This window comes from Orycteropus afer, unplaced genomic scaffold (assembly GCF_000298275.1).
Source record: "Orycteropus afer afer isolate SDZICR_OR568_19922 unplaced genomic scaffold, OryAfe1.0 scaffold00072, whole genome shotgun sequence".
NCBI classification, from domain to species: domain Eukaryota; kingdom Metazoa; phylum Chordata; class Mammalia; order Tubulidentata; family Orycteropodidae; genus Orycteropus; species Orycteropus afer.
In genome coordinates this window covers 3,675,147-3,684,654 of record NW_006921659.1, presented here as the reverse complement: position 1 = coordinate 3,684,654, position 9,508 = coordinate 3,675,147, and positions in this window count along the sequence as shown.

The following is a 9,508-nucleotide window of genomic DNA, read 5'->3' as shown; positions in this document are numbered from 1 at the left end:
TGTCAGGGTTGTATCCTTTCACCATACTTATTCAATCTATATGCTGAGCAAATAATCTGAGAAGCTGGACTATATGAAGAAGAACGTGGCATCAGGATTATAGGAAGGTTCATTAACAACCTGCCATATGCTCACGACACAACTTTGCTTGCTAAAAGTGAGGATGACTTGATGCACTTACTGATGAAGATTAAAGAATACAGTCTGCAGTATGGATTACATCTCAGTATAAAAAAACAAAAATCCTTACAACTGGACCTATAGGCAGCATCATGATAAATGGAGAAAAGATTGAAGTTGTCAAAGACTTCACATTGCTTAGTTCTACAATCATCACCAATGGAGGCAGCAGTCAGGACATCAGGTGATGTATAACACTGGGCAAGTTGGCTGCAAAGGACTTTTTTCAAGTGCTGAGCAAAGATGTCTCCTTGAGGACTAAGGTGCACCTGACACGAACCATGGTATTTTCAATTGCCTCATATGCATGTGAGAACTGGACAATGAATAAAAAGACCAAAGAAGAATTGATGCTTTTGAGTTGTGGTATTGGCGAAGAATACTGAAAGTACCATGGACTGCCAAAAATCTAACAAATCTGTCCTGAAAAAAGTGCAGCCAGAATCTCCTTGGAAGTGAGAATGGCCAGACTTCATCTCACATACTTTGGTCTTGTTGTCAGAAGGGACCATTCCCTGGAGAAGGATGTCATACTTGGTTAGGTGGGGAGTTTATGAAAGAAGGGAAGGCCCTCAACGAGATGGATTGACACAGTGGCTGCGGTGATGGGCTCAAGTGTAGCAGGGATTGTGGAGCTGGCACAGGACTGGGCGGTGTTCCATTCTGCTGTGCATAACATCACTATGAGTTGGAGACAACTCAAAAGTACCTAACAGCAACAACAACAACTGTCCAGGATCTCCAATTTTGATTCCTTTCCAAGTAGTTGACAGTGGTAGCTGGGTACCACCTACTTCTTCTGGTCTCAGGGTCATATAGGCTGAGGTTCTCATGGTCCACTTGTCTCTTGGACTAATTATTTCCATGCATCTTTGATTTTCTTCACTCTCCTTTGCTCCAGAGGAGAAAAGACCAATAGTTTCATCTTAGATGATTGCTCCTCATCAGAAGGAAGATTGGGCAACCTACTTCCGTACTGATACAACCTTGGAAAACCAAGGAGGGGTTGCTATGAGTCGGATCCGACTCCATGGCAGTGAGTTTGGTTTTGGTTTAACTACTCACCAAAGTAGGACGTGGAATGATGTTTTTGTGTGCTATATTATTTGGCTGTAATCTTTAAGAGAGTGGATTGCCCAGCCTTTCTCCTGAGGACCCGCTGTGTAAGTTTGAACCACTAACCTTTCAGTTAGTGAAACTAAGTTGAACTTTGGGACCCACAGAGGCAGGAGGGTGTTAAAGGAAGGTGTCACACTTGCACTGCCATCAAGTTGGAACTGACTCATAGCGATCCCTCCTTGGGTTTCCGAGGCAGTATCACTACAGAAGTAGATTGCCCAACCTTCCTTCTGAAGAGTGATTGGTGGGTTTGAACTGCCAGCCTTCTGCTTAGCAGTCAAATGCCTTAGGCACTACTCTACCAGAGCTCCTAAAGGAAGATGTGGTTAGTCCTAAATTTCCCATGGCTGGCTCTGAGCAGAGGAATGCTGTAAAGGCAATTTGGTAAACTACTGACCTTGGGATTACTCACTGCCGTCAAGTCATTTCTGACTAAAAGCAACCCCCATTGCATTTCTGAGGTGGTAAATCTTTATGAAGTAGATTGCCCCATCTTTCTTCCATGGAGGAGCTGGTGGGTTTGAATCACCAACTTTCTGGTTAGCAATCAAATTCCTTAGGCACTATGCCACCAGAGCTCTTTGACATTAAGATTAGGAAGCCTAAATTTACTCTTGGTACTGCTGTGTGACCTCAAGAAGTTTCAGGTCCCTCATTGGTAAATTGGAGTAGTATGTGTCGTTCTTGGATTTTGAGAAAATAAAAATGAGTCAATATATGTGAACATACTTTGAAATTTTGAAACTGCAATTCCGGGGGTCTATAAGAAATTAGTATTATTGTTGGTCACCAAAATACTTTTAAAAATATCAGGGATTCGTTTCTATTTAGGTTGCCTCTATTACTTTTGGGAGCTCTGGTAGTGTAGTGCCTAAGGCATGTGACTACTAACCAGAAGGCTGGTGGTTCAAACCCAGCAGCCACTCCTCAGAAGGAAGATTGGGCAATCTACTTTCATAGTGATACCACCTCAAAAACCCAAGGAGGAGTCCCTATGAGTTGAATCCAACTCCATGGCAGTGGGTGGGTAGTGGGCTATTATTTTTATTCTTTTCTTTATCTTGCCTCAAATTATAAATACCTGAAAACATTTATAAGGATGATAGCTGCTATCTCCCAGGCACTTTTGTATATATTAACTCACTTAAGCCTCATAACAATTCTACTAGTAGGTACCACTGTTACTATCTTCATCCTCACTTTATAGATGAGGAAACTGAGAGATGGAGAATTCGAATAAACCGTCCAACCTCTTGTAGCTTGTATGTGGCAGAGCTAGAACTTGAGTCCAAGGAAGCTAGATATAGAGTCTGTGCCACTGATGGTATATGTATGTGTATTTTAAAGTTTCTTACATGTTTGACCACATGCTTTGTTTTCTTTCAGTTGTTTTCAACTAGAGTGATGGGAGATCCCTTTTTTGTGGTGGAGTTAGGCCTGCTTGCATTCAAGTCTGCAGCAGATGAAGAACAGAAGCAAGGCCAGGATTCACATGTGCTGCTCCTGGAGACCTTTTGCAAACTTCTGGAATTGCTGACTCTCCGCCACCGGCTGATAGAAATGAGTCTGGAGAGTGCACACTTAGCCAGGTCAGAAGTTAGCCTGTGGAGAATAAGCTCTACAGCAGAATCTGGGGGACAACAGAGCACGGGTCTCCTTGTATGCAAGCCTTGCCTATGGCTTTCTAAATGACCACAGTGATCATCCTGCTCCCTTGCTTTTTCTCTGTTCTGGCCTCCCCAGTGCCTCCTGGACCACTCCACTAGGTGAGGTCCTCCTATTCGCACCTTGGCTTCATCTCCATTCAGTTCACTTCCTTTTAATTATATGCTTATTGCTGCTGGCTTATGGTTTTCTGCTACTGTAAGCTCCCAGCATGCCAAAGCCCTGCCTGCATAGTTTACTGTGATATCCCATCAGTAGTCTGAACCACATGAGGCACTCAGTGAATATTGTTTGAATTTGCTCTTGAGTATAATGAAGTTCAATAGCAGAGTGGAAGCAGCATAGAACTTGGAGAAAGGAGAGAGATGAGTTAATGACAGTATCCAGTTCTGACAAAGGTAGACAAGGCTCACCAAGCAGAAGGAGAGAAAGATTAATGAGCTATGTTTTAGGTGTAAGTATGAGATGGTGGTAAGACATCCAAGTGGACACATGCAATAAGGAGCTAAAGGGTTCATTGCAAACACGTGTGATGAGGATTCTGGTTCTCAAGAGAGGAGGCCCTATAGACACAAAGAATCTGGTCATCCATTACCCACTATTGTTGAGGGCTCGCTGTGGCCAGGGTTGTCCTAGGGACTTTACATGTATTATTTAATTTAATTCTCAGAATATCCCTATGAAATATGTTAGAAACATTTTACCAGTGAGGAAATAGAGGCTCAGAGAAGTAATGTGACCAAGATTACAAAACTAGAAAATGATAAATGCAGAAGTCAAGGTTAGAGTGGAGGAGAAGGCACTCTGGACATGTAAGACTGACATCATCATCTGTCTGTTTATCATATTGTAGTGGCTTATGGGCTACAGTGATGCAGGAAGCTATGTCATTGGTGTATCAAATACCAGCAGGGCCACTCATTATGGACTGGTTTCAATGGAGCTTCCACCCTAACACAAACTAGGAAGAAAGGCCTGGTAATCTACTTAAAGAAGTTAGCCAATGAAAACCAATGTATCACAACAGAATACTGTCCAATATAGTGCAGGAAGTGACTTTGGATTGGAAGGCACTACCCAATGGCCACAGCAACGGACTCAAACATAACAATGATTATGAAGATGGTACTAAACTAAAACCCACTGCCATCGAGTCGGATCTGACTCACAGCAACCTCTCCTTGGGTTTCTGAGGCAGTATCACTACAGAAGTTGATTGCCCAATCTTCCTTCCGAGGAGTGGCTGGTGGGTTTGAACCACCAGCCTCCTGGTTAGCAGTCAAGTGCCTCAGGCACTATGCCACCTGAGCTCCCTGAAGATGGTACAGGACTGGGCAGTATTTCATTCTATTATACATAAAGTCACCGTGAGTTGGATCTGACCTGATGTCAACTAATAACAATAAAGCTGAGATGTAAGCAGGACATCTGAATTTGCTAAATGTGACAAAAATGGGGATATGGAGCTTAGAGTCAGTCAGGATATTGATGGAATCACAGATTTTGACATGGAGGGGTGATCATTAGGGCCTGGGATTAGACAAAAACCAAAAACCAAACTCACTGCCATCAAGTCAGATCTGACTCATAGTGACCCCTCCTTGGGTTTCCGAGGTGGTATAGGATTGGACAGACCCTCTAAAGAGAAGATACAGGAGATAAGAAGAGGACTACATTTAGAAACCTGTCTTCTTCCTGAGGAGTGGCTGGTGGATCCCACCAACCTTCTCGTTAGCAGTCAAATGGCTTAGGCACTACACCATCAGAGATCCCTTTTAGAAACCCAAGAAACATAAAGATTTGGAGATAAGGAGAAGAAGAGCCAGCAAAGACAAAAGAGAGTGGTTGTGACGTGGGAGCAAAACCAGGAATGGAGATCCTAGATCCAGAAGGATAAAGACATTTTTCAAGGAAGGGATGGCTAACTGTGCTGACTGACGCCAAGAGGACGGCATGAGGAGCTGAGAGAAGATGGTAAACGTTGTGTTAAGGGCAATATTGGTGACCTTAGCAAGGGCTATGAAGACAGAAGCCAGTTTGCAGGAAATGAGAATTAAGGAAGTACTCTAGCATACCTCCTATTTTAACTTCTACTTTGGGCTGTCAGAGCATAGAGCACGACTTGTTCAGTTCACACTTGGCTCACTTCTGTTTTGACTTCCTTTTGTGCATATTCAAATATTTTGGTTTTCTCACTGCATATTTTCTTTTTTAAGGGAAAACGCTAGCAAATATTTTCTACTTTTTCTTTCTTTTTTAGGCTCTATAAGGAATTGGCATGGGAGATGGGTTTTGAAGAGTTCCATTTGTACTTGAGACCTGTTCATTTTGAATTTGCATCCCACAAGGAGAAGGTAGACCAACCACCTCCTGTCTTTATTACTTCTCTGCTGGAGGACAGTGATCGGGTAGACAGGTGAGCCTTGAGAGGGTCAAAGTCAAAGTCATGTAATGGCTAAATGAATGACTAGTGAGAAATAATTTGTGTCACCATTGGACATGCAAATGCAATTTCATTTCTAAATTTTCTCCCTTACAATCTATCTGCCATGACATCAATTTTTTCTTTTCTTTCTTTTTTAATGGGGAAAAATAAGATCTCAGTTAAGGGGAATAATTGGATTTAGCTGCACTGAGTTACTGAAAAATTAAAGAAACTGGTTAGGGAACTCAAATGAGATGAAATCACAGGCTAAGCTGTTGCCTGGGTAGACCACGTTGCTTCTGGGTGTGAGAGTTGATCTGACGGGGCAAGAATCACAGAACAGAAATCCACATCTCTTCTCTCACTTTGCCTGTGGCCAGGAAGAAGTCACTGCAGTTTTATGAACATTATTTTCTGCAAAACTATAACTCAGTGTGCAAATCTAACATGTGATGCCAATATCTCAGTCAGGCTCTTGGTACCTCAGTAATAGAAACCAACTCAAACTAGTGAAACTTCTCTCTTAGGCCATATAGGCTCAGCCCATTGCCTGAAAGAGAACAGTCTTACTGGTAACAGATCATGAATATAGTCAGAGTCCAGGAAAGGAATCAACACCCCCACCACCACCAAATCTCCACCCCCAACCCCACACAAAATCAGCCTTTAAAATGTGCCTAGGACAATCTTCTTGTCATCTCCCTCTTCTTTCCTTATTTGCTAGTCTGCCTCTCCCCTCAAGGGTCCCAGCTCCATCCTGGCTTGGAGATACCATTCCAGATACTGGCTGCATCCCAGGAAGGCAAAGTGACTCAAAGGGAAAGTCAGTTTTTTTGCTAATGTGGATCACCTCTTAAAGTATGAACACAGCTCTGCTCTGTTAATGAAGGAGTTCTGGTGGCATTGGGCTGGTAACCAAAAGGTTGGCATTTCCAACCCACCAGATGCTCTGTAAGAGAAAGATGAGGCAGTCTGCTTCCATAAAGATTTACAGTCTTAGAAACCCTATTGGGGCATTTCTGCTCTGCTCTATAGGGTTGCTGTGAGTTGGAATGGATTCAATGGCAGTGGGTTGGGCTGTATTAATATGCTAAAGAATCCCCAAAATGCATGCACTGGAATAAAGGATGTTAGGATGACCTATCCCAGGTTTCTCAACCTCAGTTGATATTTAGACCAGACAATACTCTGTCATGGGTGTTGTACTGTTCATTGTAGAATGATCACCAGTACCCTTGGCCTTTACCATTAGATGCTCAAAGTACCCTTTCCTTCCATTTCTCATAACCAAAAATGTCTCCAGGCAGTGCCAAAATTTTCCTGGGGGCAAGTCTGCTCTAGTCTGTCACACGAGTTAAACCGAAAGGAGAATTCATGCTAAGATACAGCAATTTCACAGAAGCACTCACACAAGTATGGTCAGCTCTCAGGTGAGGCTAGGTCTCCAACCAGCGCAGCTGAGAAAACGTTCTGGAGACAAGATGTTCTCTGGCTCCTTAAGGGCCTTTCCAGAGCTAGTATTCTATGCTGCTGTTGTTGTTAAGAGTCTTTGAGTTTGTTTCAACTCAGAAGGATGGTATGTACAACAGAATGAAACACTGTCCTGTCCTGCACCATTCTCACAGTCCTTGCTATTCTCAAGACCATTGTTGCAGCCACTGTATGAATCCATTTCCTTGAGGGTCTTGCTCTTTTTCACCGACCTTCTACTTTACAAAATATGATATCTTTCTTCAGGTATTGGTCCCTCCTGATAACATGACCAAAGTCCAAGAGACAAAGTCTGGACATTCTTGCTTCTAAGGTGCATTCTGGCTGTACCTCTTCCAAGACAGATTTGTTCTATACTGCTGTGAAATAGAGTACATTTCTGCACAGCCTGAATCCACCAATCAGAAAGCATAAATTGTCTGAAAGCTCTGTGGTCTAGCCAACTAGTAATATGGCCTCCCAATGATGGCCTAGGCATGCTGCAAGATCCCAGGGAGCCGTTTGGATAACCAGGAATATTAGTTTCCTCTGCTGTAACAAATTACCACAAAGTGGATGGTTTAAAACAATAGAAATGTATTCTCTCACAGTTCTGGAGGCCAGAAGCTCAAAATCAAGGTGTCTCCTGGGCCATGCTTCCCCCAAACCCTCTAGGGGAAGATCCTTCCTGACCTTTTCCAGCTTCTTGTAGTGCCAGTCATTCCTTGGTTTGTCCCAGCACAATGCCAATTTCTGTCTCCGTCTTCACATGGTCATCTCCCTCTGGGTTTATTTGTGCTTCTTCTCTTCTTAGAAGAACATCAGTAATATTTGACTAGAGTTATGATAGAAAGCTCGATTTGGCTGATGCCTTTGGTTGTTGAAAGATGTTTTTAGGTGCCATCAAGTCAGCTCCGATACATAGCCACCCTATGGATAACAGAATAAAATGGACCTGGTCCTGCACCATCCTCATGATGCAGGTATATTTGAGCCCATTGTTGTAGCCATTGTGTTGGACCATCTCATTGAAGGTCTCCCTCTTTTTCTCTGACCTTCTATTTTACCAAGCATGAAAGATAGCCCTTGGAATTCTGCAGCAATTGAAGTCCCTTTATTATGTAAAACCTCTGGACAGTACCTGAAGATGTGTACAGAAGAGTAGGGGCTACACAGACCCCACCTGGTCAGCTATCCTTCGGAAAGGAGGAAGGACATAATCCAATCATGAATATCTGGTGATTGGGTCAGTCATGACTAATCGATGGGACCCAAATCATGATTAAACAATGAAATCAATCAAAATCATTGACCATGAAGTTCAGGGGCTTCCTGGATTGGTGACGCATGTGCTCTCTGGAGGGTGGCATGTCTCTGGGGACAATGGAAGTCTCATGTCAGGACCCCTGTAGACTTTACCTGATGACTCTCTTCATTTATATCCTTTCTGGTTATAATAAATGGGTAACTATAAGCATAGATAGTTCTTGGTAAATTCTGTGAGCTGTACTACAGAATTAACAAACCCACAGGGGGCATGCAAGCCTCTAGGGGCTTGTGTCTGACTATTTGGCAGTTGGAAGGATGAAAGGACTGAGTCTGTCTAATGTGTGAACTCTGACTTAGCTTGAGGTAGCAAATTTAGAGAAGGTCTGTGTAGGAAGTCAAAAGATAGAGTGTTTTCAATCTGTGAGGTCTAACCTAACTCTGGGTGATGTTAAGACCAGAGAGAGAAAGTACCACATGGGTGGCTGGCAACAAGGCAAGACATGTGGGAAGGTGAGGACTGGATCCATTTCCAGGTAGGCAATGGATTCATGCTGATCCTTACCACTCAGTTAGCAAGAAAGGTGGGATTCGTCCACTGTGCCCCTTGCTCACCAGTACAGGGACGCATCCTAATGACCTCATCTTTTTTTTTTTTCCCTTCCTCTTTTTTTTTTTTTTAAATTTTTTTTATTGTGATTTGGGTGAAAATTTACACAACAAATTCACTTTCCATACAGAATTCACATACACTTTGTCTCATGACATTGATCACAATTCACCACAATGCAACAGCTCCCCTCCTACTTCTTCCCAACAGTCACCTCTTCCCTGTGACCATCCCTCCATGCATCCCTGCTCCCTGAGCTGTCTCCCTGTGCATAAACAGCTCTTCTTTTTCCCATGATTGTTCTCTCCAAGGAGTGTATTTATCTCAGGTAAATGTTTAACTCCTATGCCTATCTTTTGCTTGGCTGGAAGCCACAGGTGTGGGTTCAATTCCAGACCTGAAGGGCAGCTAGGGGCCATAGTCTCAGTGGTTCCACCAGGCTCTATTAGACCAGAAAACCTAGTGCCCCCTTTTTTTTCCCAAATGCTTTTGAGTTTTGTTTCACATTGTTCTCCCTTTCCATGGAGGGTCTCCTACATAGATCCCCCTCTGAGTGGTTGACATTGGTAGCTGGGCACCATCTAGTTCTTCTGGTCTCATAGTTGTATAGGCTGCGAATCGCATGGTGTACCAGTGTCTAGGACTAATTGTTTCCATGAATCTTTGGTTTTCTTCATTCTTCTTTGCTCTGGAAAAGGAGAGACCCATCGTTGCATCTAGATGGCTGCTTGCAAGCTGTTAAGATCCCAGTAGCTACTCACCAAAGTAGAAGG